Raw genomic sequence first — 27,624 nt, forward strand, 5'->3', positions numbered from 1 at the left:
TGAATCTATAAAGAAACAACAAATCATTGATTTTTCACTGACTGCAATTAGTCATTGTAATCTACAGCGAACGGGTTTTAGGGCAGAGTACCACAAATTAACAAGCTGAAAACAGCTATGTGGGTACTCTTGGGGTTGACAACGTTGATAGCAAGCCAGTTACAGGGACCACTTAGGTCCAGGGGGACACTTTCCTGTTGGTATTAGCAGTCTCCAGTCCAGTTCTTAATCCTATGGGCAAACCACATTTGAAGTCAATGGAGTGGTCCTAATACAAGGAATACAGGATTCTGAAGATGCTTAAGGATGCAGAGCCAGAGCAGGGATCTTCTTGTGGCCACCCCTTGGTCCCTGAGCTTGGGGCAATGACTGTGTTGCTCTCCTATGAAGTCTGGGTGCAGTCTAGAACAAGACCAGTTACGACTGGTCTACTGGCCTCCAGTTACAGCAGTTTTCTTTTATTTGCGAAAGCGCTAACTTCCTTGCTGGACAATCAAATAGCACTCTGACAACTGTCCTGGGTCCAGCAGACTCAGTTACCACTTTTGAGGGACTGTGCCTCCCAGGATGTACCTCAGCATCCATTAGCAATCAGTTTTCTTGACACTGGACTTTCAAGGGTGCAGGCTTCTCAGCTTTTATGGCCGTGTGGTTGTAGCAGGAAGTCAGCAAACTTTCTTTGTCTGGCACCTTTCACCAAGTTGGGCACTACAGACACAGTCCTCTCTTTGCTAGTCCACAGGTGTAGTCCAGCTTTTGGTGGAGTCGCTTTGCTGAGTCTAGGGAACAGCAGGGCAGTCCTTCTTTGGTCCTCTCTCCAGTAAAGAAGTGAGCTGAGGTGTGAATGATTGGGGGGCTACTTTTATGAACGCTAGGAGCTTAAGGGGATGTGGCGATTAACTAGAAAATGGGCTTCTGCCTGATGATGACTTCCTGGGAAGTGTGGCATCTAGCTAGCCCAAAATGCACTATTCTGCCCACTTCCAACATGACAGAACTCTCCTCCCAGTGTGTGGAGCTCCACAGCCCAACCCAGAGGTATGGCTACTTGGGGCTACACTCCCCTTAAGAGGCCAGTTTAACAATGGCTTTTTCCTCTCTGCTCACGATGCCAGCCTGCCTCCCTAAACAATAGAGCAGTCCCTTCCTATTGTGACTACCATTTGCCTTCAAAGGCGGCCTCCACACTGAAGCTCGCCTTTTGGACTTATTCCCACTATGGCCATCCTGCCAGGAGAAGGTCACAAGTCTTTCCTTAGTAGTTCGTTTGTTCTTCTTTCTGACAGTCATTCTCACCTCTCTCCAAGATGGGAGCAGGCTGTCTCGAGGACAGCAGCTGTCTACAACCGTAAACACCTACTGGAAACTATGGGCAAAAAAGAGGCAACTTTCTAAAGTTGCCATTTGAAAAGTAGTTACAATAAATTTGACTTGAGAAACAAGTCAGATTTGATGCAAAAATGTGGTGTTTTCACTGTCAGAACATGTGTTTATACATTATCCTGACAGTGAAAACCACACATTGTCGTTTTTACCTTGGAAAACCTAGTTGCCCCATTGGAGAGTTCGGAGTTACATGCGGACAACTCAGCTGTGCTAATATCCAAATGGAATTACTAAACATGCTATTTCAAGCTGTCAAAAGGCTCACTGGATCAAATCTGACTTGACAGTTCTGGGTGAACCTATTATACATATACCTTTAAAGGGGTCCGTGCACTGGCACATTTGGCTGGACTGATTGAGCTTTCAGAGTTGAAAAACGAGCAACATCAGATCAGTCCAAAAGTTTGGGGGTGACTGTGCAAAAAAAGGCATTTGCTTATCAGGTCTTTTGGAGTAAATGGTTTCCCTGTGGAGAAAAAAGAAAACAATGCAATTTCACAGTGTGGCTCCGTTTTCCTATTGTGGAATTGTATCATGAGCACAATTCCTCATTAGTGAAACACATTTTAAAGAAATCATCTGACTTAATGAAGTGCATATCTGGATAGCTTCGACTGGTGCAGAATTACAGACCTACTGCGTTTCTGACTAGAGAAGCATTGTACATCTGCACCTAGACAGGGTGCCCCTTTTTGGTTGCAGGTTTACAAATCCCCTGGTGAATCTGGCACATGGTGTTGCGAGCAGGACAGTGTGCAACAAAATGTATCAACATTTTTTTTCTGGCTATAACTTTTTTACACAAGCCCTGCAACCTTTTTGGGCCCAGTGCGAGCTTTCTTTACCAAATAGTGCTAAACAAAAAGGATTACTGACAGAAAGTATTCAAAATACATCACTTTAAAATGTAACTATCTGTGAGGTAAGGTTAGCTAGAAGAATGAATTACCTCGTTTAGAAATTTAAAGAGTGAAGGAAAGCCAGCAGTACCCATCCTTAAGTATAAGACCAGTTAAACATTGCCTTTAAGAGGCCACTGCTGCTGGAAGAAGCGGCATATTTGAACATCTATTAATCAGTTGTGGAAGAGTCCAGCTTTCATAGGTCCTTGTCGGTTTTTAATATCGCCTGCCTGTTGGAACAAGTTGGTATACTGCTCTGATAACATCTGTATAATCCAATGTGCAAACTATATAAACCAAGTGTATCTGGGCAACTGGGTTTTACGTTCTTGCAAGAATTTAACACTCTTCATGCCTGTTTTTAGCGAAACATGCCATTCTATCCCAATAAACATTTTACTAGTTCGTGTGTAGTTTCCAAAAAGACAGAACATTGATTGTATTCTATGCCTATTTCTGTTGTTAATTCAAGTGAATTATAAAAGTGCCTAGAAGCCACTGAATTCACAGTGGCGATGCGGTTTATTAAAACTGGCATGCACAATAATGGTGTGACTGAGTTACCTATCAGAATTCGGCATACTTACCTGCTCTCTCATATACACACACACTTTTCCCCCAAAATAACTTTTAGCGAATTTTCAGATTGGTTCACCCTGATAGAGCAAAATGCATATTCCAGAAGTATAGCCCGCGCAGGGCACCTGGTAACCAAATAAATCACGTAAGGAGCGCCTGTGCTTTGGGGTGGCGGGGCAAGTGCAAAGGCGCTAAGTCAGTGTAACACCAAAATAAATACCTGTACATTTCGGAAAATGTCCTCGTGTGTGCCATTAAATTGAAAAACTGTTTATAGTGAAACAGAAAATGCTCGCACGTCCCTTCTAGATCGAATCCCGACAGTAGGCACTGTCAGTGTCTCCGCTTCCGTTTCTATGGCAGCAGACAGCTAACCAGCGAGCAACCACGCCTTCTGTGCTGTAAACGCCGCCCTGAAGGCTAATTGGAGAGTACCGGCACTTCTCAGAAATGAGCAGGTACTCCGGTACAGAGTACCTGCACGTCTATTTTTCCATTTCAAGCACTGATACACACAAATATACACAATGAACAAGTCCTAAAAAAAAAATTACAAAAAAAGTGGCAGGATTAACCATGTAAGGCAATTTTGGGCCCAGTGTGAGCTTTCTTTACCAAATAGTGCTAAACAAAAATGATTACTGACAGAAAGTATTCAACATACATCACTTTAAAATGTAACAATCTGTGAGGTAAGGTTAGCTAGAAGAATGATACATCCAACAAAGAACCCTCCGCTCAAGACTGGCACCCCGCCTTAGAACACCACCATACAAGAAAAAGACTATAGGTGGTACATCCTTCTCCATCCAAGCAGCCAAAATATGGAATTCATTACCCCCAACTATAAGAGCCACAGATAACTTTCTTGTCTTCAGAAAACTACTCAAGAGTTGGCTCTTTCCTTCATAACCACCTTTTTCAAACAACTATGAACTCCATATGCCTATGTGGATAAATATTTTTTTCAGATTATATGTATATTTCTATTTATTTATAGTTTGTTTGGAAAATATGTATTGCTACTGTCATAACAATAAAATACACACACACTCTTTAAACCTGTATGACTAAGTATTTTTTACCCATGATTCTAATTATGTATTGTATGTGCATATGTGTGTGTATTCATGTGTGTGTGTATATGTGTGTGTGTATATATATATTTATATGTGTATGTATGTGTATATGTTGTTTCTGTGCTTGGCATGTTCGTGGATCATTGCATGGCTCCTGGTTTTTTGGGTTACTAGATATCTATGAATTCCTGCTCTCATCTTATCACACTTATCTACTCATCACTCTTATGTCATGTCTCTATCAAACTATCCTCCATTCTCACTCTGACTCATCCCAAATCCCTTCTACCACTTTCATCTCCTAAATATCTCTGCCTAAGCTCTTCCCTCCACCTCCACATCTAACTCACCAAACCTCACTCTACCTCTGTGACCTCCCACACAACCCTACTAAATTCTCCTGCATTCATCTCACCCTGCTACTATGCTCTCCCTAACCCTTCCACATACTCTTCCCCCTCTGCCCCCCTTTATTCATCCCAAGCCTTTGGGTTGAGTAAATGAAGGATATACTCCCAATTAACACTTCTGGATTTCTTTCCTCCTCCACCCCTCCATTACTCCAGTCAATCTAACTAACAAACTCTCATATCCGTGGCTCAAATTAACTCATAATAATACTAAAACTGTACTCATTATTAAATGATACTAATCCATCACTAATTCTTGTTGGGTTCCGGAGTAGCGTGCTACTCATCAAAAAGCGCTTCGACGCCACGTCAGGGGTAGTAAGCGCTATATAAATACGATTACAATACAATACAATACAATATGCAAGTCACATCACGGCGCATGACGTCGGGTGTGACATTGCAGGAAGTGGCATCATGACCTATGACCTCACAGGAAGTGATATCATAATAAGTGTCATCAGATCTTAAGACCTCGCACTTATCTTTAGCAGGTCTATCATTTTTTTTTAAATCTGTTTATTGAACGCAAACTGCACACATCAATACAATAGCTGTGCGTTATTTTGCAATACATTTACACACTTGTATAATTTAACACAGCATTGCCACTACGAGAGGTGTAAAAAAGAAAGGGGGGGAGAGAGGGGTTGGAAGAGGAAAGCGGGGATATAAAAAAGGGAGAACTTTAACAGCGAATCTTAATAATGCGAGAGAGTTAAGGGCGTTGTAAAAGGAGAGTGCAGTGACATTAAACATGCAAGCTGTTATGAGGGCTGGTTGCAGCTTACGGGGTCTGGCCAGACAACGACGATATTCGTAACTAATATAGTAATCACTTCAGGGGTGTAAAGGGTGTCTGTGATGTTAACGGGTTCAGGGGCAGGACTGTTTTACTTGTTGTGATTGTGTGTTACAGGCCTGTATAGGCGTGTGGGGAGTAATTGGGCACAGGTAAGAAATATCTTTTGAGGAAGAGGAAGGATAGTAGTAATGAGTGTGTTTAAGGATAAACCGAAGTTGCTGCTGTGCGGTCACAGCCTTAACAGCGTCAGCTCAAGCTGTGGTGTAAAATGAGTCGAGACCTGTTCATGGGGGATACATGTCGTCTCTGGCCTCCATTGCCACCACGAATGTGTCCCAGACCTCCGGGCCAGCTAGGATGAGACCTCTGTGTTGTAGCAAGTGAAGTGTCTGGGCTTCAGCCTGAGAGCGTCTGTGTAAATCCCGTAGCCATATCGCGTGGGAAGGAGCATGGGAGCTTTCCAATGTATTGCTATCAAGCGTTTATACACCACGAAAGCCAGGTCTATAAACCTGTGCGTGTGTTTGTCTGCTTTAATACGATGTCTTATGCCGAGTAAGCAGGAATCAGGAGTGGGCACTAGGGTGTGGGATTAGATCTCTGCTGTAACCTCCGTCACGCGTTGCCAGGCCGAGTTTATGGAATCGCACTTCCAGACCATATGGTAGAAGTCAGCTGCTGGTGTAGCGCATCTAGGGCATGTTGGTGTTGTATGGGGGTAGATTTTTTGGATGCGGGCTGGTGATAAGTATGCTTGGTGCAGATAGTTAAATTGAGTGTACCGTAGGCGAGGATTACGGGATATTGATTTGATTGTTGTGAGAGCAGTGACCCAGGTCTTCTGTGGTAGTGGGGTAGGAAGGACAGCGTCCCAACGCACCTTTGCGTCTGGCAGTGTTTTGCATATTGCTTCAAGCAATGCTTTATACAATGTGGTAATAATACTCTTTGAGCTGCCAATAGTTAGTATAGTGGTGAGCAGCGAGGATTCGGGAGGTTCCGAGTCACCTGTGCCCCAGATCTTGTTAAGCAATAGCCTTATGGCGTTGAATGTTAGAAAGGCCCCATTTTGCATAGTGCCTGCGGTTACCAGTTCAGCGAAAGTACGCAGCGCGGATCGAGAGTATAAGTCGCCCAGTTGGAGCATGTTCATTTCGCGTGTATCATGGTGTATTGACAGGTTTTGGGTGTCCGGCAGTTGAAGTAGTGGCAGCAGAGGCGAATAGGGGAAAGATGCGGCCTTAGTTTGGACATATCTGCGCCAGCAGAATCGGGCAGCCTCTAGTAATATTAGTCTTGGAGACGTATGGGGGGTACTAGTTAGTATCGAGAGTAGCAGCCTCTGTGATGGTATATGTGTCTGTAACATCCTTCTTTCGGGCGACGGGGTGTCACATAGCCATGTAGACAGCCATGATAATTGGGCGGCTGCATAATATCTTTCGAAGTTAGGCATTCCCAATCCACCCATCTCTTGCGGATGTTGCGTTATTGACAGCGCCACTCTGCGTCTATCTTTACCCCAGAGTAAATCCGTTACTATTGATTGCAGCTTATTAAAAAAGGAACGCGGTAAACACAGCGGGAGAGCTGTAAAATAATATAGAAACCTTGGAAGGATGAGCATTTTGGCTATCGCCACCCGGCCCATTGGAGACAGGGGAAGGGAGCTCCAAAAGGGAATTGAGCCGCGAACGGAGCCAAGGATTCTGTCTATGTTTCCTTCTTTTAGATCCGTAATAGAGTGATAAATCTGCACACCCAGATATTTGAAGGTTATATGCGACCAGGGCAATTTGTATTGCGGTAGCGACATATGGTGAGCTACCGGGGACGGAGAAATGGGGAATATGCTTGATTTGGACCAGTTGACGTGCAGTCCGGACGCAGTAGCGAAGGAGTCCAGTAACTGCAGGGCCTTAGCCATATAGGCTGAATGATCGCGTAGATATATTAAGGTGTCATCTGCATACATAGATACGACGTGGTGGGTGTTAGCCTCCGGTATACCCCATATGTGTGCATAGCTCCGTAATTTAATCGCTAGTGGCTCCATAGCAATAGCGAACAGCAATGGGGATAATGGGCAGGCCTGTCTGGTGCCTCTGCCTATGGGGAATGCTTCAGAGATAACTCGTCCATTTTTGACACGGGCAGTAGGCCTAGAGTAAATCGTCCTGATCCAGTTAATGAAGCCGGCACCAAAGCCGAACGCTTTAAGAGTGTGTAACAGGTAGTTCCAACTAAGTGTGTGGAATGCTTTTTCTATATCTAAAGATAGTGCCACTGCTGCCGAGTTTGTATTACTGTGTATTATGTGTAAGAGTCTTCTAATGTTCAGGAAGGTGCTTCTGCCAGGAATAAAGCCTGATTGATCATGGTGTATCATAGTCGGTAAATAAGGGAGGAGACGGTTTGCGAGTATTTTACCTAATAGTTTGCAGTCTGTATTCAGCAAGGAGAGTGGCCTGTATGATTTAACGTCTAGAGGGTCGCGGCCTATTTTTGGGAGGACGACGATCAGTGCTTCGCACATTGAGTCTGGCAATTGTAATTTATGGTGTGCTTCGTTAAATACTTCTGTTAGTGGGTATAATCAAAGGGAAGCATGGGAATTGTAATATTCTATCGGTAAACTGTCTGAACCGGGCGTTTTATTACGTGCTATTTGTGATAATGCAAGGCGCACCTCTTCAATAGTAACGGGGCCATCTAGGGTGGCGGTGTTGTCTAGGATAAGCTGATTTTGGGGGACCAGGCTTAGTGTGTTGATAATATGTTGTTCTGGAGGTGATGGAGGAGGCGTGTATAGGGTCCGATAATATGCGAAGAAGGCATCATTTATGCCTGCTTGGGTATTAACGATTGTGTCAGGATTTAGGCGTATTGCGCCAATGGGTGTTGGTTGTGACGGTTGCCGAGTCAGCCACGCTAATAATCTACCAGATCTGTCACCTTCGGCACGTTGTCTAGTCATATAATGTCTGTAATCGTGCTTACCCAATTTGTTGTCTGTCTCCTTATGAGAAGCCCTAAGCAGATGTAGTGTTGCTAATGCGGGTTCGCTGTTATCGTTTGCGTTTCCGCGTTGCGGAGCTTTATTTCTAAGTCTTGTAGTTCCTTAATGAGTACCTTTCTGACCCCTACCGTGGCCGATAGGCAGTGACCCCTTATCACCACTTTATGAGCGTCCCATTCTATGGCACGGGATGAGGTTGTATTTTTATTTGATAAAAAGTAATCGGTTAAACTTTTGGAGATATCTTTTTGAAAAGGAGGATCTAGGAGGGCTTCTGGTTGCAAACGCCATGTTGGTATCCAAATTTGTATATGTCCCCAGGCCAACGTTAGGCATAATGGGTTGTGATCTGATATTTTGCGTGCTAAATCTTCGGATAAGCATATTTTGTGATTAACGGTGGCGGATACAAAGAATAAATCTATCCTAGTGTGCAGTGTATGGACTGGGGAGAAGTAAGAGTACTCGCGGTGAGTGGGGTGATGCACCCTCCATATATCTCTTAGTCCGTTATTTGACGCCCACTGCGCCAGGGATTCTGAAGCACGATTGGCAGGGGCTGCAATGAGTGGGGGAAATGAGCGATCCATGTGAGTGTCTAGGACGCTATTAAAGTCGCCCCCCCATATGCTTTCCAATGTCGGGTCGCTAAAGTTGCCAGTAGTGAGCGTGGATAAAAAGTCGCGCTGGTTCGAGTTTGGGGAGTATAGTGCAACCAGGGCTAATGGGGACCCGTCTAGGGTGCCTTCGAGTATTACATATCTACCGTTTGGATCGCATTGCGTGCAGGAGGAAGCAAACGGGACACTTGGTGCTATCCAGATTGCTACTCCACGAGCAAAGGATGAAGTAGTGGTGGCATATAATTGCCCCTTCCATTTTGAACGTGTGGTGTCTAGGATGGATTTGGTGAAATGTGTCTCCTGTAGGAATGCTATGTGTATTTGATGTCTTGTGAGAAAGGCGTGAACTCTTTGACGTTTCCGAGGATTTGCCATACCCTTAACGTTCCAAGTGAGTGTTTTATATTTTAGTGTTCCCAGGTGTCTATGAGTGGCCATAGTAATTTTGTATGTGTTATATGAACGGGGTTGTGCTTATCTGACGACCCGGTATTGACATTATTATGGGACTCAGTCGCTGTGACTGGCCGACAATCAAAGAACAAGCTGTGAGCTGCATTTTTGTTGCTGCGGTTAGCAACCCTTGTATGTTTGCTGCTGTTTTTATATTTGGCCCGCCTGCTATAACTCCGTGCTCCTAATATAGAGGTGCACGCTAAAACAACATACAACAAATAAGCTATTAACATATAAAAAACAATACCGGAAAGATCCAGTGTGAGGTAATTGTCCATACGGTGCAGGGGGGGTGCCAGTTGGCGTTGATACAAAGGTATTGTCTTACCCTGCCCGGGTTACGCATATTTTAAGAGGTGAAGCGCACCGGACGGGGGACACCCGTTGACTGCTGGGCCACGTGTAGGAGCCTCAGAGAAGCTGCGATGAAACTCTAGGGCTACAAGTGGGCTAGACTGATCGTACTTCAGATGTCATCCGCTGTGCGTGGTGTGAGAAGAGGGCCACATGTGGACTCAGCTGAGTCGGAGTTTAGGACTTGTTCCTGCCGTTTGCGAGGGTGAGGCGGCGGAGGAAGCATTGACAAAGCTGGATGTTGTTCGGAGGAGCCGAGATCGCTCGGATTTTGCCTGCTCAGGTGAGGGTCTGGTTCCCTGTCTCTTGCGTTGCTTTCGGTGCCTCGTGGAGAGAGATCTATTGTCAATTTGAGTGCCTGCGTCCGACGGGTCAGCTAGGCCTTTGGCGTGTAGCCAGGTCCAGGCATCTTCCGGAGTGGTGAAGAAGAAGGAGCGAGATTCATCCTGTACCCGAAGTCTGGCTGGGAACATCAGTGCATATTTGATATCGTGTCTGCGAAGGCATGCCTTAACACTGTAGAAGGAGTTACTTTTTTTTTGCACTTCTGCCGTAAAGTCTGGATAAGCTGTTATCGTGGCATTTTCGAAGCACACTGGGCCTGATTTGCGGAATAGTTGGAGAATGAGGTCTCTGTCCCGATAGTTAAGGAGTCTTATTATAAGAGGGCGTGGTTGCGAACCCGGTGCTGGAGGTCTGCCTGGAATTCTGTGTGCCCTTTCAATTGAGAAGAACTTCGGGATATTGTTTTTAAGGATTGTGTCTATAAGCCATTGCTCAATGAACAGTTCTGCACTTAAGCCCTCAGCACGCTCAGGAAAACCGACCAGGCGTATGTTATTGCGTCGAGACCTGCCTTCTGCATCTTCTGTTCTGCGCTTTAAGAAATCAACTTCTGTTGACAGTTGCGATAGCTGTAGTTGCAGGTCTTCCATGGAGCTAGACAGGGGCGCCCTGTCTTTTTCAAGTTCGGATACTCTATCGGCTAGAGCGTGTTGATCGGTGCGGAGGATATTGAGGTCCTATGTTACAGAGCCTATTTTGGCTTCCAAGGTGGTCTTAGTGTCTAGAATGGCTTGCAGGATTTTTTCGAATTGTGAAGTATGTGATTGTAAAGTTAGTTCCAGCTTCTGTAATGTTGATTGCGCAATGGCGTGCGCTTCCGGATGAGATGTTGTAGTGTGGTTCATTTTGGTGAGGGGTGCGCGAGTGGTTTTTGGCTTCACCATTTGAGAATTGCAGCAGTGACTGTGAATTTAGTGTTGCGCTTGGGGCCGCTGCGGCATAAGCTTACCAGATCAAGTATTATGGCAAGCCGGACGGACGGGGCTCGCGTCTGGCGATTAAACGGAAAAGGAGAAGCTGGAAGCGTTAACTATCTGCTTGAAGAGGCTGCAGTTGGCGGAGTCGGCCGGATAATGCGTTGTGGAGAGGCGTAGAAATGGCGTTTCCAGAACGGGTGGGGGGCAATATTTGTGCTGAATGTCTAGGATTACTTGAAAGAAATGCTTAACTTACTGCTGGACTGCAAGTTGGCGAGTTTCGCCAGGGAGCACTTCTTATATTTTAATTTGCGCTGCTTGTGCTCCAGGGATGTGTACGCAGTTTGTTCTGATCCTGCTGCTTCCTTCTTGCGCCTGCTACATTGACTTTGCCAGTTCTAGCACATTTGGTGCCCTAGGGGGGGCCACAGTGGGGCTTGAGGTGATGTTCTTGCACGAATGTCGCCAGTCAGTGCCCCCGATATGCAGCACGTTTAAGGGGAGTGCTTGTGCAGTTTAGTTTACTTTGCTGGCTGGTACAATATTACTATGGAGCAGGAACTTCGTCCCCACGAGGTCCGAGGCACCTAAGATGGCGGCTGTCAATCCAACGAGTGTACAATTATGCCTTTTGTCCCCCCCAGGCCGCCTCCCACTCCGTCAGTAACGTGCAAGTTAATTTCAAGGTGTTCCAGGTATTAGGCATAACTTCAAAACGAAGCCGCTGGGCGCCCGCAGTAGGAGTTTGATCTGTTCTAATATATGCGCTCCGGCGCAGTGTTTCCCGGAGCAGAGACGCTTGCGGGAGGACTCGGCCGGCCCTGTGCGCGCCGAGCGGCTCCCCGCAGGCCAGCAGGCTGCACCGGCGCACACGACGGGGTTGCGGCAGCGAGTCCTTACCTCTTTTCAGTGGCAGCTGAGTCCAAGCGCTGGTTCCGGCGAACGCGGCTCCCGGTCGGCTGAGCTAGGCAGCCCGCGAGGCAGGCGCCGGCCACGGCGATGTACTTTCTTTTTCCCCTCACTCCGGAATTGGAGCGTGATAAACGGCGCGGACTTGAGCGATGGTGCAGCACTTCGGGGTCCCACGAACGGCCTCCTCGCCCTGCTCCAGGGAGAGCTAGGTGCTTAGCGTCAGGATGTTTGTGCGGGCTGGGCGACGGAGCTGCGATTTATGCTGCCGCTCCGGTCGCCATCTTGGCCACGCCCCCCTAGCAGGTCTATCATGAGTACATTTGAGTACCTTAGAGATGCGAGAAATGAAATCTGATCACTAATTAAGCCTGTTACTTGAGTTCCCTGTCTAAAGGAATTAACAGCGAAAATGGGGTTGACGTTTGGAGTCTCACCAACTACAGTAGATAAACCACTAAAGGCCATATTTATGAAAAGTGGTGCTGCACCTAGTGTAGCGCCACTTTTCTTTCGCCCCTATCACCCCCCTAACGCCACCATGTGTGCGCCGTATTTAACATACGGCGCACCATGGTGGTAGTTAGGAACGAGCATCAGAATTTTTTACACTCGTTTGGCGCTTTGCAGTATTAGCGGCAAAAATTTTGACGCTAAGCCCACAAAGCACCCAGACGCCTATTGTAACCAATGGGAGCCTCCTTTTAATGCCTGCTCTGAGCAGGCGTTAAAAGTGCCGAAAACAATGTCCAAAGAAATCTCTTAGATTTCTTTGCACTATTTTTTCAGCCCCCCTCCCTTTGCATACATTATGCCTGGCGCAGGCATAATGTAGTGCAAAGGGTTACAAAGTGGCGCAATGCATGCATTGTACCACTTGTAAATATGGCACAGCGTTTTTGGCCATCTAACGCCACATTAGTGTAAAAATTTTTTTGCTAGAATGGCGCTAGGCTTTCTTAAATCTGGGCGTAAGTGCTACAAGCTAGGCACACACACTGCCTCCAAAGGGTTGTCACCCAAATTTAGTAAGATATTTATCTTGTTCTTATTCTTGGCATAACTATATCTAAACCAACCTCACATTCACCAGTCCAACCGAAGTATAGCTCTCCCTGAAATCTTCCCACCAGAATACCCACAAGTATTCCATCCATCACTTTTTCATATACATCAGTGTGATTTCACTAGTGGCATTATCAGTGTGTGTGGAGCCCCCAGTATTTCTAAGTTCAGGTTTTCAAACTATTACTTTTAAGAACTGCATTTATCCAATCTGAATACTGAGGTGAAAAGCTTCCACCTGTTACAAAAATACACTTGTAAAAAATCTTTGAAGCAACTTTGTCATATATTTTACATAGCTTTATTTACATGGAAAATATTTTCATGGCTTTGCTCGTGCAGGGGCTCCTAGAGCCAAGCCAGATCCTTTGCTCAGCTATCCTAGTTAATATAGTGACTCTACACCAGTACTCAGTCTGCAGTGATTTGAGGTCACTGTTGTAGCACACAATTGATCCCACTTTTACTATCAAGCCAAGACCTGGCTAAAAAATGATTGAAGGGGGAACCCACCTCATCCCCCACCCCCCGAAACTACGTCGCAGGGATGAAACGGCTTAGCAGCTTTGCTACTGCTGTGTGTGTAATTCTTATAGCAGAGCTGGAATTTGAAAATCTTTACTTTGAGAACCCATAATTTTGGTATCAAGATGTGGCAATGGAAAGGGGGTAGATTCACAAGGGGCGGAGTCATGGTAAACACTCTGACAGTCAAATTATACTTTAAAAAAAAAATTGACACAAAAGATTGTCAACAAGGACAAACATGACAGTAAATCAGTTCTGTCTTAATTTGTTGCAAAGCCTACATTTTAAAATATCTTATTAGGTTTAAGGCACCTGCCACGGAGATCTCTGCATGTCCGGGAAATCTCATGGAATAATAGTAATGGTAAGATAACTCTGGTGGTTAATGCACTTGCTGGAGAGATCAAAGTTTTGTCTAGTCACAGTTTTGACTCAAAGTGGCATATAGGGTTAATGTGTTTTCTGCAAAGCACAACTTAAATGCAGATGACGGATTTTTAGTTTATGTAAAAAGGTAAGTTGGTTACTGATTTTAACACAGATCCTTGGTTTACCTGCACTTCATAAACTGCAACCCTTCTAATATAACACAATTCTTCTAATATAGCACAGTGATCTAATAATGACATACAACTCATACAAATTGTAATCATCACTGTCTGTAACACATCGTCATGTTTCCCTATACTAATCCACCACTAATCCATATGGGGTTCCGTAGGAGTGTGCTACTCACTGAAAAGCACATTGATGCCTTGTCAGGGGTCATAGGCACCATATAAATATAATTACAGTTACATCCAGCACAATAATTTACACACCTGTATGATTTATTGATCATTTAAAATGTGTGTGTGATGTAAAGCACCCAGACACCCTAATTGGAATGAGTAGCACTATAAGGGAATTAATTTAAAAAAATGGTGGCATTTACATTTTTGTGTAACTACTCGTCCAGACCAAAGCATCTGACATTCTTAAAGTGCATTCATATGCACAACAATTGAACAAAGTCAAAAGCTTGCCTCCACATCTGTAGCTTCTTTTAAGTACTTATAAAAAGATCACCTGTGCCTTGGTTTCCTCTAAACTGCATTAGCACCTATGTGTGAGGCTCTGGTAGCTCCCAGCCAGGATCACTCTGAAACAACAGAAGAGCTGATGGCCCATTAAACTGTCTTTTGGGCCCAGCTGGAATTTTAAACATGAACGCTCCCCACCCCCCCTCGCCTGCACGTTGGTGCTGTGAAGGGAAAACAGACAACTGCAGACACTGTGTCCTAGTGTCTGCAAATTACACTGGGACTATTAGTTTACCAGGTCCCAACTTCTTGGCAGGTAGGGGGGGTGGGGTGGGCGGTGTCCTCGTTGTGAAATTAGTGGGTGGAAGCCATCCATCCGCGTGTACTCCTTACTTGTGCCCTGAATGTACACTGTCTCTCACTTAAACACACTCTCACCCTCAAGCACACACACAACATACATTTAAAAGCATTTTTACTTACCTCAGCTGCCATGGAAGGACATATTCCAGCTAATTGTACTTCATTTTTATTACACTAATCGTGAATAATATGTTATTATTCACGATTAGTGTAATAAATTGACAAAAAACAGAGTGGAGCCCCAACTGAGGTCCACAAGGACAAGTTGCCACTGTGTTGCTGGCACCGGATTTGCCACCTCTGAGATTAGGGATTGGAAAGGGCAAGCCAGGGGTCACAGCTGTGACCCCTAAATGACGTCCATGGTATACCCTTACTCATCCCTTATAGCATTTTCAAACAATTGTTGGAAATGGTGACATTAAGCAGAACAACCCCATATTGCAGATTTTGACCACAGGTCATTACAAGTTTCCAGGCTCTAGGCATGGACAGCAGAGCTATTCTTGAAAAGACCCATCATTTACAACTTGAATTATCATACAGCAGAACAACCACTAAGATTACATAGACTTTACTAGCATTCGTTTTAGACTGCAGATCTACCCCTCAGGTTGCACAGATTCCGCAGGTATTCGCATTTAGACAACAGAGCTATATTTCAGGATGTACAAACTTTAGCTGTCAGTGCCATGCACAACAGCGATGTCCATCAAGTGACACAGAACATACGCACTTTGTCAATATTTTCAGTTGCTTCCTTATAGTTTGAGATTCAGTTCATAAAACCAGAGAAACTGATAATATCAAATCGATAATTAATATAAAGCCTCACAAATGTTCCAACAAAAATGTTAAAAACTGTTGACGACTACTTTACCGGGTAATTCGTATAAAAATTAAACTGTGAGTATTGTGATGTATTTATATTATGTTATGACCAGCAATGTATTTGTAATGAAGAGAGAAAAGCTCCCAATAATGAAACATGATATGAATTATTGGTCTCTGCTTTCAAATAGTCGACAGGTTAAATTGTCACTTCTTATCCCATCAGGGTGTGATCTCCACTGTTATAGTATGATTAGAAAGAGCATTCACTTTTCTTACAGATCGCAATTTCTAACAATAGTATTTTTTACTGTTCGACTCTCATTGAATTCAATGCTACTGGCCTGTGAAAAAAGCTAAGACACCATTAGAATCAGGTTGCATTGAGCGCTAACCCTACATATTTAATTCACATGCAAAGTGATAAAATCCAATTCTATGAGAATGCAACAGCCACAGATATTTAAAAAAAATATCAGGCAGCACTTCTGTGGCGGCCCCCAAAATAGTGTCTGTAGAGAGCCACCCGGGCTCTTCTTTTGTAGGGACCAGGTTCCGCGCGTCCTGACGTAGGGCGGAACCGAGGTCTCGTAATAAAGTTGGGGCTGTGTTGACACAGTTCCCCTTGAGACCCCAACCATTGTGCACGTGTGTTCAGTTGGAGTCCGCATCAATTGCACTGCTCGTGCAATCTTACAGTGTCCATCATAAATACAATTTAGCATAGGCAAGTTCCAGCCTGGCTGAACGTGGTTCGTCATCAAAGGACACAATTAAAGAGTAGCTCTTTTATGGAGGAGTTTAGGAGGGCCGCAGGTGGGATGGACGGATGTAGGGGTGTGAAGCCTCTTGTCAAATCCCACTTGTTATATACTTTGGGTAGGTATATCTTATGTTGCTCTTGGCCTGACTGAATCTTGCAACTACAGCTTTTGGTACTAAGGATATTTAATCTGTATGTCAAGGGTCCTGAAGTGGACTCCTCAGGATATTGCGTGAGGAAAACTAAGTACCTTGTCACTATGCAAGTGGAAGACACCTTTTACCTGTATAGCAAAAGGTAAAAAAAATAAAGAAAGAAAGCCCGGTGGAATGTCTAAAAAAACAAAAATTTTTATCCTTCTACCAGAGGGGAAGCGGCTTGTAGAACTGTAGACTTTCTGACTGGTGGGAATTATGCCACCCCGTCAGAGAGAGCACAAAACCATCTACTATACATATCCCTTCTTATCCTCCAATCCCCAAATGCCCAAGCACAACCAATTTCTCCCTTCGACCTCGTGCCACACAAGGCACTCCTCCCATTTTCTCCCTCTACCACTCCTGGGACCTATGCTACCCCTTCAAAAGAGCTTACAACCATCTGCTGTATCTAACCCCCTACCCCAGTGTTCAAGTGTACAGTGTGCACAGAGTCCAGAGGTTCTCCAGAAGTTTAACAGAGGCTAAATTAGATAATGGAAATTCTCTCTTTTGTGGTAGTGTGGTTGGAGCAGTTAGGCTTATCGGAGGATACCGCAAATCATTTGTTGTACATACACAGTCAAGAAATGAGGCACACATTCAATGACTAACTCCAGGCCAATTGTTTTTATATAGCAAAAATACATTTTGTTATTTTATTGCTAGAACCAGAAGACCTTTGTTGCTGGTAAGTACAGTTGTCAATAGGTGTCAAGCATATGTATCAAGTATACTTTGTTTGGTTTTAGCAGATAAAGCAGTTTACAAGTAAGTAGCAATTTTCTATTTCAAAAGTTGACACAGTGCAATTTTCAATAGGAGTCCATAGAGTCCTAGTGGGAAAAATGTTACCACAGAAAATAGGTAAGTAAATGACTTACAATTCAAGTCTTCAGGATTTAGGATGTCCACATGTCAAAGTTTAGGATGACCCCTAAAGTGCACCACCAGCAACATGGGGCTGGCTGGGTGCAAAGGTCAAAGTTGGCATCAGGTTTACAATGGAATCCTATTAGGATTGGGGAAAGCAGATTGCAGGTAAATACCCATGGTTCCAGGACACAGGCCTGGGGGCTTTAGGTCAGCACTGGGGGTTGGGTTGCGGTCAGGAGGAGCCTCTGGATTCAGGCTACAGGTGTTGTTGTGTTGGGCAGGAGGGTGTCAACTCACGGTCAACTCGAGGTTGGAATTGCCTGTGGACTTTCTTTGGACCTGTGGGACACCTGGCCTCGGGCTTTGTGAGTCGAGTGCAGAGTGGGCAGGACTCGCAGATCCAGGGTGGTTCTGGAGTCTTTTTGGTTATTTCTTCTGGACAGAGCCGCTGTCTTTGGGAGTTCTTGGTCCTCTGCTGTGCAGGCAGTCCTCTGGGGGTTTGTAGTGGTCACTGGTCCTGCAGCATGCATCGCCTTCTTGAAGCAGGGGTCTTTGAAGCTACAGACAGGCCGGTAGGGCTGGGATCAAGTCAGTTGTCGCCTAGAGTCTTCACTGCTGGATTCAGCTGAGCAGTCCTTTTTCTTTCTTTTTGTTTCTTCTTAAGGTTGCCAGGAATCTGGTGAGTAAGGTTCAGGGGAGCCCCTAAATACTACATTTAGGGGTGTTACAGGGGTCAGAGTGCAGTAACAAATGTCTACTGTCCCTGAGGGTGGTGGCACCCTTCCTGTGCCCAACTCCCTTTGGGGAGAGGGGCACATCTCTAACCTTATTGGTCCCTACCCTCCAAAACAAGATGGAAGTTTCTGCAGGGAGGGCGTCAATTCAGCTCTGAGCACTTTAGGGGTGGTCCTAGCTGCAGTGGTCACGCCTGTCTGTTTTACCTAATTTTCCCACCGGACCTGCCGCCATAAGTAGGGCTTGTTCCGGGGGCGAGCATCCCCACTAGCTAGGGTGCCCTGGGGCACTGTAACAGGAGGCCTGAGCCTTTCAGGCTCACCGCAAGTGTTACAGTTCCTGCAGGGGGGAGGTTGAAGCACCTCCACCCAGAGTATGCTTTGTTTCTGACCCCAGAGAGCACAAAGGCTCTCACCCCACGGGGTCAGAAGCTTGTCTGTAAGTGGCAGGCTGGCACAGACTGGTCAGCCATGTACTAAAGTGTAGGGTGAAATTCAGGGGGCATCGCTAAGATATCCTCTGTGTGCATTTTACAATAAATCCAACACTGGCATCAGTGTGGATTTATTGTGTTGAGAAGTGTGATAACAAATGTCCAGTCTTCAGTGAAGCCATCATGGAACTGTCAGTTTGCAATGACAGACTCCCAGCCCATGTATTCATTATGGCCACATTGCACTTACAATATCCAAGAATGGACTTAGACACTGTAGGGGCATATTGCTCATGCAGCTCTGCCCTCACCTGTGGTACAGTGCACCCTTCCTTAGGGCTTGTAAGCCTGCTAGAGGGATGACTTACCTATGCCACAGGCAGTGGTCGGTGGGCATGGAACCTTGAGATGGATGCCAGGTCGACTTTGCCTTTTTCTCCCCACCAACACACACAAGCTGCACTGGCAGTGTGCATGCATTTGGTGAGGAATCCCTTAAGGTGGCACAATAAATAATGCATCCCCTAGGGACCCTCCCTGGTCACAGAGCCCTTGGTACCACTGTTACCTTCTGCAAGGGACTTGGCCGTGTGTCAGGGGTGTGTCAATTGTGGAAACAATGGTACAGTATAGGGAAAGAACACTGGTGCTAGGGCCTGGTTAGCAGGATCCAAGCACACACTCATTCAAGTTAGCATCAATACAAGGCAAAAATTGTGCAGTGCTTCATTCCAAATCCCCCCAGGGAGCTAGTCTGACAAAAGTGCCAGGGCTGCTTTGGGTTCCCAGTCTGGCTGTGCCATTGAGGCAGTCCTCCTACTTTCACCTCTCTGGAACACCATTCGGAGAGCAGCAGCCAGCTGCATGAGGTACAGGAGAGGAAGATTTGGCATGAGAGGAACCATAGCCTGAAGCTTGGCAGTGAAAGGTAAGGATGGTAAAATGGTATTCTTGATGAGTGCATGTGTGTATGTGTGTGGTGCACATACTTACATGAATGTGTCCAAAAGTGTGTATATGTGCATGCGTGTGTATATGCATGATTGTTAGGCCCACTACCAACCCAGGTAAAATGCTGGCCCTGCCTCAATGGTGGTAATTCCTGACAACTTTTAAGCATCAGAGGGATGCCTATGCCCGCACATAGTAAAATGCTATCCCTCCTTGAGACGGTGACTGCTGGCCTTTCAGCTCAGACTACATTTGGACTGGCATTGCCAGCATCATAATCAGTGTTTGGAGACAGGATTATTTCACTTGTGTCTCTATGGAGGAAGGCTTCACAATGCCCGCCATGTAAAGTCCATGCAGTCCTCCATTAATGGGGTCCTTTTGCCTTCATCAAGACTTGGACATGAATGGAGATGGAGTACACTTATGAGGATGTCAGGGTATGTGGTTCACATGCGTGCCTAGATCAATGAATGGTAAAGTTCAATGAACACTACTTGCATGTGTGCTTATGATGAGGGACTCGTTTTTTTGTAAGTCTGCACCGGTTCCATCCTGCTCCTGGGATCCTACAAATGAACATTATCCGATCTCCCTCCCTAAAACCATTTGTTTCTGTGGGTGGTTGGAGGTAGCCCACCAGCCCTTTGAAGTAGCTGCAATTCCTCTGCCAGGATGAAACCAACCATTCTTCCATTCACTGAGGTTGTCATTATTGTAGAAGATGCAATTCCGCAAACGGAGCTAACACATGGTGGGCTGCGCATTGCCTGATGTCTGTGTATGCTTATTATGCCACAGCTATTTCTCCCAAGACTGAAGGGCTCCAAAGATCTGCAAGCTACACTTCATTTGATGGGTTAGGTTAAGAGCAGCCATTACGGAAAGATAAGTACTGAGCCATGCTACCAATACCCTATTCATTGTTCCAGCTCAATATCTATGGTGCTGCTGCACTCCAGTGTAGTCGAGAAGACAACGGAAGGTCTAAGAGAGGAGTAGAAACCCTGCAGGTTGCTACTGTCCACCGGGACAGGCAAGAAGCTCACTCAGTACTACACAGCCACTGGTGACCTGAGTAGAGAGAAAGATTTTGCTGTGGGCATGAGAAGCTGGGTTGCAGCTACCAGGAGTTATCAAGCCTCAACAACAACCAGAGTCCAGATGACGTGTGGAACAGTAGATCAGCCAATGAATGTCCAGGAGACACATGGTTCCCCAGATAGATGCCAAGGAAGCAAGGCACCACATCATAAGGCTCCAGGAGAGGTTTCTTTGGATGCACACCATGAGGCAGGCAGGTCTGTTTCATCTGGACTCATCCTGGGCATATGGGTGCCTAGATTAAACCTTCATAGTTTCACCTGAGGTCCTGAAAAAATCTTATCATGATTTCCTTGCTTGGAGACATATCAGGTTGACTGGAGGAGACCACCTCTGATTCCAAAACCATTAGAATTATCTATGTAGTTCAGGGGCAGTTTATCCATTAGGGCTCAGATGCTGTGCCCCACGGAAATTCCTACAATTATTTGCACAAATATAAATTAGATCAATTTATTTAGAGATCCGATCTCATCTCTAAACAAATCGATGTATTTGAGTCTGGGCTGTCTGTCCCCAGCTGCCTGCCCTGCCTCGCTCTGAAGCAGGACATGGCAACAAGGCAGTAAATCAACTTTCTGCAATGTGATGCACAGCGCCGGGCTTACTGTTCTAATGTCCTTCATTGCCATTGTATCCCTATGGTGGTATAAACTAAAGGACATGACGCTTCAGCATTACTGTTTCAGGTGTCGGAGTCTACATCCCTGCATGAGGGCAGCCGTCCGTCATTCATTGGCATAGATCTCACTGTTTCCCATTTGTCACATGTAGGAGTGGATGCAAGCACATGTAACTTTGTTGGTGCCTTGCCCTCGGTAATGGTAAGTGTTATAATCCTAATCTTATATTATGTATACTGTGTTGAGACCCCAGACCACACTCACCTCTCCCACTGTGACACCCCAGGCCCTGGCTGCATGTCATTGGCCCCATTAGAAGCAGAACTGCTGTATTTATTCCCCTGTGAAATTGAACCAAAAAATGAGCAGCGTTTTGTTCCCTTGCAAAGTTGATCCAAATATCTGAGTTAAATTCAAAGGGAGAAATATGTGCTTATAGTAAAGACAGTTATCTGCTGTGTGGCAATAAAACTGTCCCTTTCTTCATGCCCTTAACATTAATGCAAAAAACATGGATTGGTTTATGCCAATGAATGTTAAAAATGTTTAGGCAATGTATATCAGCGATTTAGTTACTCTCTTATTTCAAATATATTACTTAATTTTGCATTCCCCAACAGTGTTAGCTGCTTTATCACGTTGTGTTTCTGTATTTTTTTCTGTGCATCTTATTACTCCTGCATAATGCATACTTTGAGCTGTGCCAGGTATTTATTAGGGATTTGATTGAGAGCTCTGATGCTAAGGCTGGAGCCAAAGTAAAGTGCCTGACAGTGTGTTGGCTTCTCTGCAGAGCACACAGAACTATCATCATGTATTCCAGTTCCAATTGAAATTCTGTGGAAATGTGTGTGAAGGGGTACACAGATGTCAAAATATTTACAAGGCAAAAAAGGAAATACATTGCTTAAATGTCAGTGAGTGCAGTGTATTTTTGGAAGTGGTGAAGTGAGGGAGATGCGAGGAAGTGCATTCAGGGAACAGTGAAAAGAGTGCGCTGAGGAGGAAAAAGAAGCAGTTGAAGATGTGCAGATGACCAAGTTATGCAGAGGAAAAAGCCATACATATCTAACAAAGCACACATAGCTAAAGGCCAAAACACCTTCCACGGGCATCAATACTATTTATTTCACAGACTCACAGTTTCAGAATTGACACACTTCCAATGTTAATTATTTATAACAAATCATTGTTTGTACACATTTGGCTTAAACAGCTAACAACCATTGGCAAAGCCAATCGAACTGATAGGTTTTAGGTATAGGTCAGCTGATGTTTTATATATCTGGATGCATTTACACCTCAGAGAGAAACCAAGATGCCGGTTGGGTGGCACACAATGGAAATCACATAAATTTAATTTACATGTTCCCTTTAGAGAACCCCCTCTTATTTCATCCTACTTAAAGACCTGTCTGCAAAATTTTCCATATGACTGATTGCAGCCAGCAGTTGTGGGTGCTTCCCGAAGCCTGGTTAGAGCATTTTCTTTCAAAGTTGATGCCTCATGCAGTCCAAAACGCTGAGCAAGCACACACAGCAAAGGGCTGAAGCTGTTGTACTGTAAAATTTGCACCTTACAGTAACTGTTGAACATATAAATGTGGTAAGATGTGTGCAGTTTTTAATGTGCTTATTGTCTATACATTCCCAATACTTTATAAACCGTGCTTTATCACCACATTTATTTGCTTTAAAATGCACTATCTGCCAAACGTTTATCAATTTCTTCTTGGGAGGATGGCCCACCCAACCCCGGACCCATGTTTGTCCATTAAGCTTGCTCACGTCGCTCGCTACGAAAATGAGTTACTTACCTGTAACTATAGTTTTCCAGTATTGGAATCTTTCATAGATTCACATGCTTGAATCATTCTCCGTCGTCGAGGTGGGAGTCCCCGGTACCTTTTTTAAAGTAGTATTGACATGGGCCTAAACCTAAAGATCTAACCTATGAGAAAAGGATACATTTGAGAGTCCACCAATCAGGCAACACCACCCTTTAGAACCCTCCTGAGAGAAACTCCAGTCCCTCAGATTTTCTGAGCACTGGTGCGTAGTCATAATAACAGTAAATAAGAGAAGTAATGGTTAACTTCTCCAAGGAGGTGGTTGGGTCGCATGTGAATCTATGAAAGATTCCAATACTGGAGAACTATAATTACAGGTACGCCAGTATTGGGACTTTCATAGATGCACATTGTTGAATCAGAGTAGTAAACATTAGTTATGCACATTGTAGAATAAACTATGATTGTTTCAAATGAATGAGCAAGATGCATAAGTAAACATACATACATAAGAAAGCCTAAAATCCAGATACTTAGACGTGTTACTAGAAACCATACTGTATATCAACCGTTCATCTTTGATAGATTTTAAAATAAACAATGTGCTGATCTGACCTTAGGATGGCGAGATGGCAGAGATAGTTCACCTTTATTGGAACAGATGTCTTAGGACAGCCTGGCCCATAACTACCTCTCCTTGAGGCACTGCATCCAGGCAATAATGTGAGGTGAATGTGTGGCAGTTCTTACAGATTGCTGCCCTACAAAAGTCCTGGAGTGGCACCCCTGCAAAAATGCAATAGATGATGATACTGCCCTGGTAGAGTGAGAACGAACAGAAGCTTATAGTGGCTTGCAAGCTTCTAGATGGCAAAACTGGATTGTCGATAAAATCTATCTTGCAATGCTTTGCTTGGAAAGAGGGTGACCCTTTCTAGCCGTCCTGTAAGCCACAAACAATTGACAAGTATTGCAAAAGGATTTGGTCCTATCTAGGTAGAACTTTATGCATCTGTGTACATCAAATGAGTGAACAGCCCTTTCCGCTGCCTTTTCCGGGTTTGGGAAGAAAGTCGTTAGGTCCAGCGTTTCACTGATATGAAAGTCCAAGGGAACTTTGGGTATAAACTGTGGGTTTGTGCGTTGGAGTATTCTATCTTCTCTATTTTGTAAGACAGGTTCTTGAATAGACTGTGTTTGGATCTCACTGACTCGCCTGGCTGATGTAAGAGCTATCAGAAGAGGTACCTTTCATGAAAGAACTTTGAGAGTAGCCCTGTGAATCGGCTCAAATGGCTGTTTCATGAGCTGTGCAAGGACTATGTCGAGACTCCAGGAAGGAGGAGGAGGTCTGAAAGGTCGTAAAGCCCTGAATAGGCCCTTTGGACATTTTTTGACAATTCGAAGGTGAATTGTATGAGCGTCTAAACGACAAGATAGCCACCAGATGAACCCTAATGGATGAATGAGCTAGGCCGGAACGTGCCAGATGTACTAAATATTGCAATATTCATTCTGGTGAAGATGATATGGGATGTATCTGATGTTGTTGGCACCATAGACAGAATCTCTCCCACTTACATGGGTTTTATTAGTGCCGACTGCTCTGGCCCTGGGCAGTATATCTCTGCACTTCGGAGGGATGTCTATGCTGATAAGTGTAGTGATTGAGGATTCTGGTTCAAGACCTGCCCTTTTTTCATTGTCAGCAGATGCAGAGATAACTTCAGTGGAATGTGAGGCTTCACTGAGAACAGGAGAATCTCTGTGAACCAATGCTGTCACGGCCACGTTGGAGCTATTAAGATCAGCGTGCAGGGCTCCATCTTCGTCTTGGTGAGAACCATCGGAATCAGGGAAAATGGCGAAAAGGCACAGGCCAAAATGCCGTACCATGCCATGGAAAGTGCATTCCCCCATGATCCCAATGGCGATGCCAGCTTTCGTAGTATTGGCATTTGGTGTTTGACTGGTTGCCAAAGAGGTCGAGGTTGAGTGTCCCCACTGTGAGAATATGGGGTTGACTGTTCGCTGACCCAACTCCCATTCATGGCAGACTGATTTTAATCTGCTGAGAGAATCTGATATTTAGTTTTGCTTCCCGGGGACATGCTCTGGTCGTAGCAGTACTCCATGTTGCATGGCCCAATTCCCAAATGTCCTGGGCTTCTCTGGAGAGGAGTAGGGTTCATGTACATCCTTGCTTGTTGAGGTAATGCATTGTAGTGGTGTTGTCTGTTCTTATTAGTGCCTCAGGACTGGCAATTGTTGGAAGGAATGCCCGCAAGGCTAGATGGACTGCCTTTAGCTCCAGGAGATTGATGTGTAGTTTCTGAAGAGGCGGTGGCCATTTCCCACTGATCCGTAGGTCCTGCAAAATCACTCCTCAACCTTCTAATGAGGCATCTGTGGTGATAACCCATGGAGATGGCCGAGGTTGGAAAGAGAGACCGATCGACAGATGATCCTTTTGAGTCCACCAGTATAGAGCTTTGATTATGGGCAGAGTGATCTTGACTTGTTCGTTGACGCTGTCTGTGGCTTGAATCCATTGTAGGCTGAGCTGATCCTGAAAGGGCGCATTTTTAGTCTGCAAAATGGTACTAGCGGATGCACGAGGACATCAACCCCAATAAAGACTTGTAAAGGCGTACCGAAACGTATTTCCTTTTTTGAACTGACTTTACCAAGGCCATTAGCTTTTGCTGTCTTTCTGGAGTGGGACAGGCTATGTTGGAGTTGGTGTTCAGGTTTGCTTCTAAGAAAGTGATCTATGTGATGGTTGAGGATTGGACTTTTCCCAATTTATGGTTAGGCCCAAGCTATTGAGCAAGGCAATGCGCTTTTTTGTTGAATTGCACGCTACTGAGAAGGACTTTTCTTTTATCAGCATGTAGTCCAATATGGGAATACTTGTTGCCTTTTTCTTTTCATGAATGCAGCCACAGGTGCTAGGCACTTCAGAAATATCATGGGGGCTGATTTTAGAACGAATGGCAGAACTCAAAACTGGTAATGGCTGCCGGCTACCATGAATCTTAGGCACTGTGTGTGGGAAGGGTGGATTGGGATGTGGAAATATGTATTCTTCAAATCTAGGGTGGACAGGTAGTGTCCGTGGTTCAAACAGAGAAGGATGTCCTGCAAAGTTATCATGTGGAATGATGTTTTTTTCAGATAGGTGTTGAAATCTCTGAGATTGAGGATAGGTCTCCCGTCTTTCCATTTTTTGCGAATGAGGAAGAATCTGGAGGAAAATCCTTTCCCCCACTGAAACAGTGGAACTTTATTGCAACTTTGAGAATCATCTCTTTGACCTCCAGTTTGAGTTTGTGGGAGATACCTGGGAGTAGATTTGCAAGGAGGAGTGGGAGGTGGCATTTGGACAAACTCCAGTGTGTGCCCAATTTTAACCAGTTGCAAGACCCACTGGTCTGATGTTATGGATTGCCACTGCTGGAGGAATGACGAGATCTTGCCCCCTTAGTTTGAAAGGTGAAGAGATGGGGGTAGCGTGAGTCTTGGATGATCATTGTCTGCAAGTTGAGTCCTTTGCTTGATGACACGGTCGTCCCCTTGTTGGGAGGTGGATGAGTATGAGGGATATCTGTATTGTTGATAGCCTCCCCTATATGAAGGCATCCCACACCCTCAGGCAACATGAAAGGAAGGCTTTCAAACTGTAGCATACCTAGAGATTTGGCAGTCTCTATAGCAGTTTTTATTGCCTAAAGAGGTTCATCAGTATGTTTCCCAAAGAAGGCTTGCCCATCAAAAGAAAGGGCCAAGAATTTTATTTTGCACCTCTGGGCGAAAAGACGTGGCTTCAGCCAACCTTGTCTCCTGAGCACAGCAGCCCCTGCTAGCTGATGGAATGCAGTGGTGGCGATATCCATTGCACAGTCAATAATCTCTGCCAATTTGCGCTCTCCTTCTTGTAAGATTTTTCTAGCTTTCAGCTTAGCATCCTCAGGTAGCTGGTTGATATATGGGGCGATGTCAGCCCATAGTTGTCTGTCGTACCTAGCCAACACGGCAAGAGAATTCGCAGCTCTTACTGTTAGACTTGACATTGAGGAGAATCTCTTGTCAACATTATCTAACCGTCTTCCTTCCTTATCAGGAGGTGTCAAAATTGATGTAGGCGGGTTTTTGGATCTCCTCTGGGCCGCTTGTGCTATTACCAACTCTGGATGAGGGTGACCAGTTAAGCATGCCGGGGTAACGTCCAGAGCTATATATTTTTAATCCGGACACAGGAGTACTGATGTGACTTTTGCTTGGTTTTGCATGACCTTCAATCCCTCTTCCCATTTATAACTGACCATTGGCATGGAGCATACTGACTTTTGGAAAGGCTCTTTAAAGTCACATAAAAAACAATCCATTTGCTTGGATGGCATGGGAAGTGCAAATCTTTTGGTAGCCCTTTCCAGGAGATTGTGAAATCCACTGATGTCCTCTGGAGGTGAGTCTACCTTCATAGGTGAAGGAGATGATGGCGTTAAGAGCACCTAATCATCACATTCTGAGAGGTTGTATTGAAGGTCACCTTCCTC

The 27,624-nt window shown here is 44.9% G+C and overlaps 1 protein-coding gene across 1 annotated transcript in view; it reads right to left on the reverse strand.

Moving 5' to 3' along the window:
* The window catches only part of LOC138265844 (uncharacterized), a 157,355-nt gene extending 154,147 nt beyond the window's left edge, over positions 1-3,208 (reverse strand). The window contains exon 1 of the mRNA XM_069213938.1: positions 3,088-3,208. The gene's annotated coding sequence lies outside the window, so the exon portion shown is untranslated. The remainder of the gene's footprint in view (positions 1-3,087) is intronic.
* Positions 3,209-27,624: the final 24,416 nt, after the last annotated feature.

The sequence above is a fragment of the Pleurodeles waltl genome, chromosome 11, assembly GCF_031143425.1.
Source record: "Pleurodeles waltl isolate 20211129_DDA chromosome 11, aPleWal1.hap1.20221129, whole genome shotgun sequence".
Taxonomy (NCBI): domain Eukaryota; kingdom Metazoa; phylum Chordata; class Amphibia; order Caudata; family Salamandridae; genus Pleurodeles; species Pleurodeles waltl.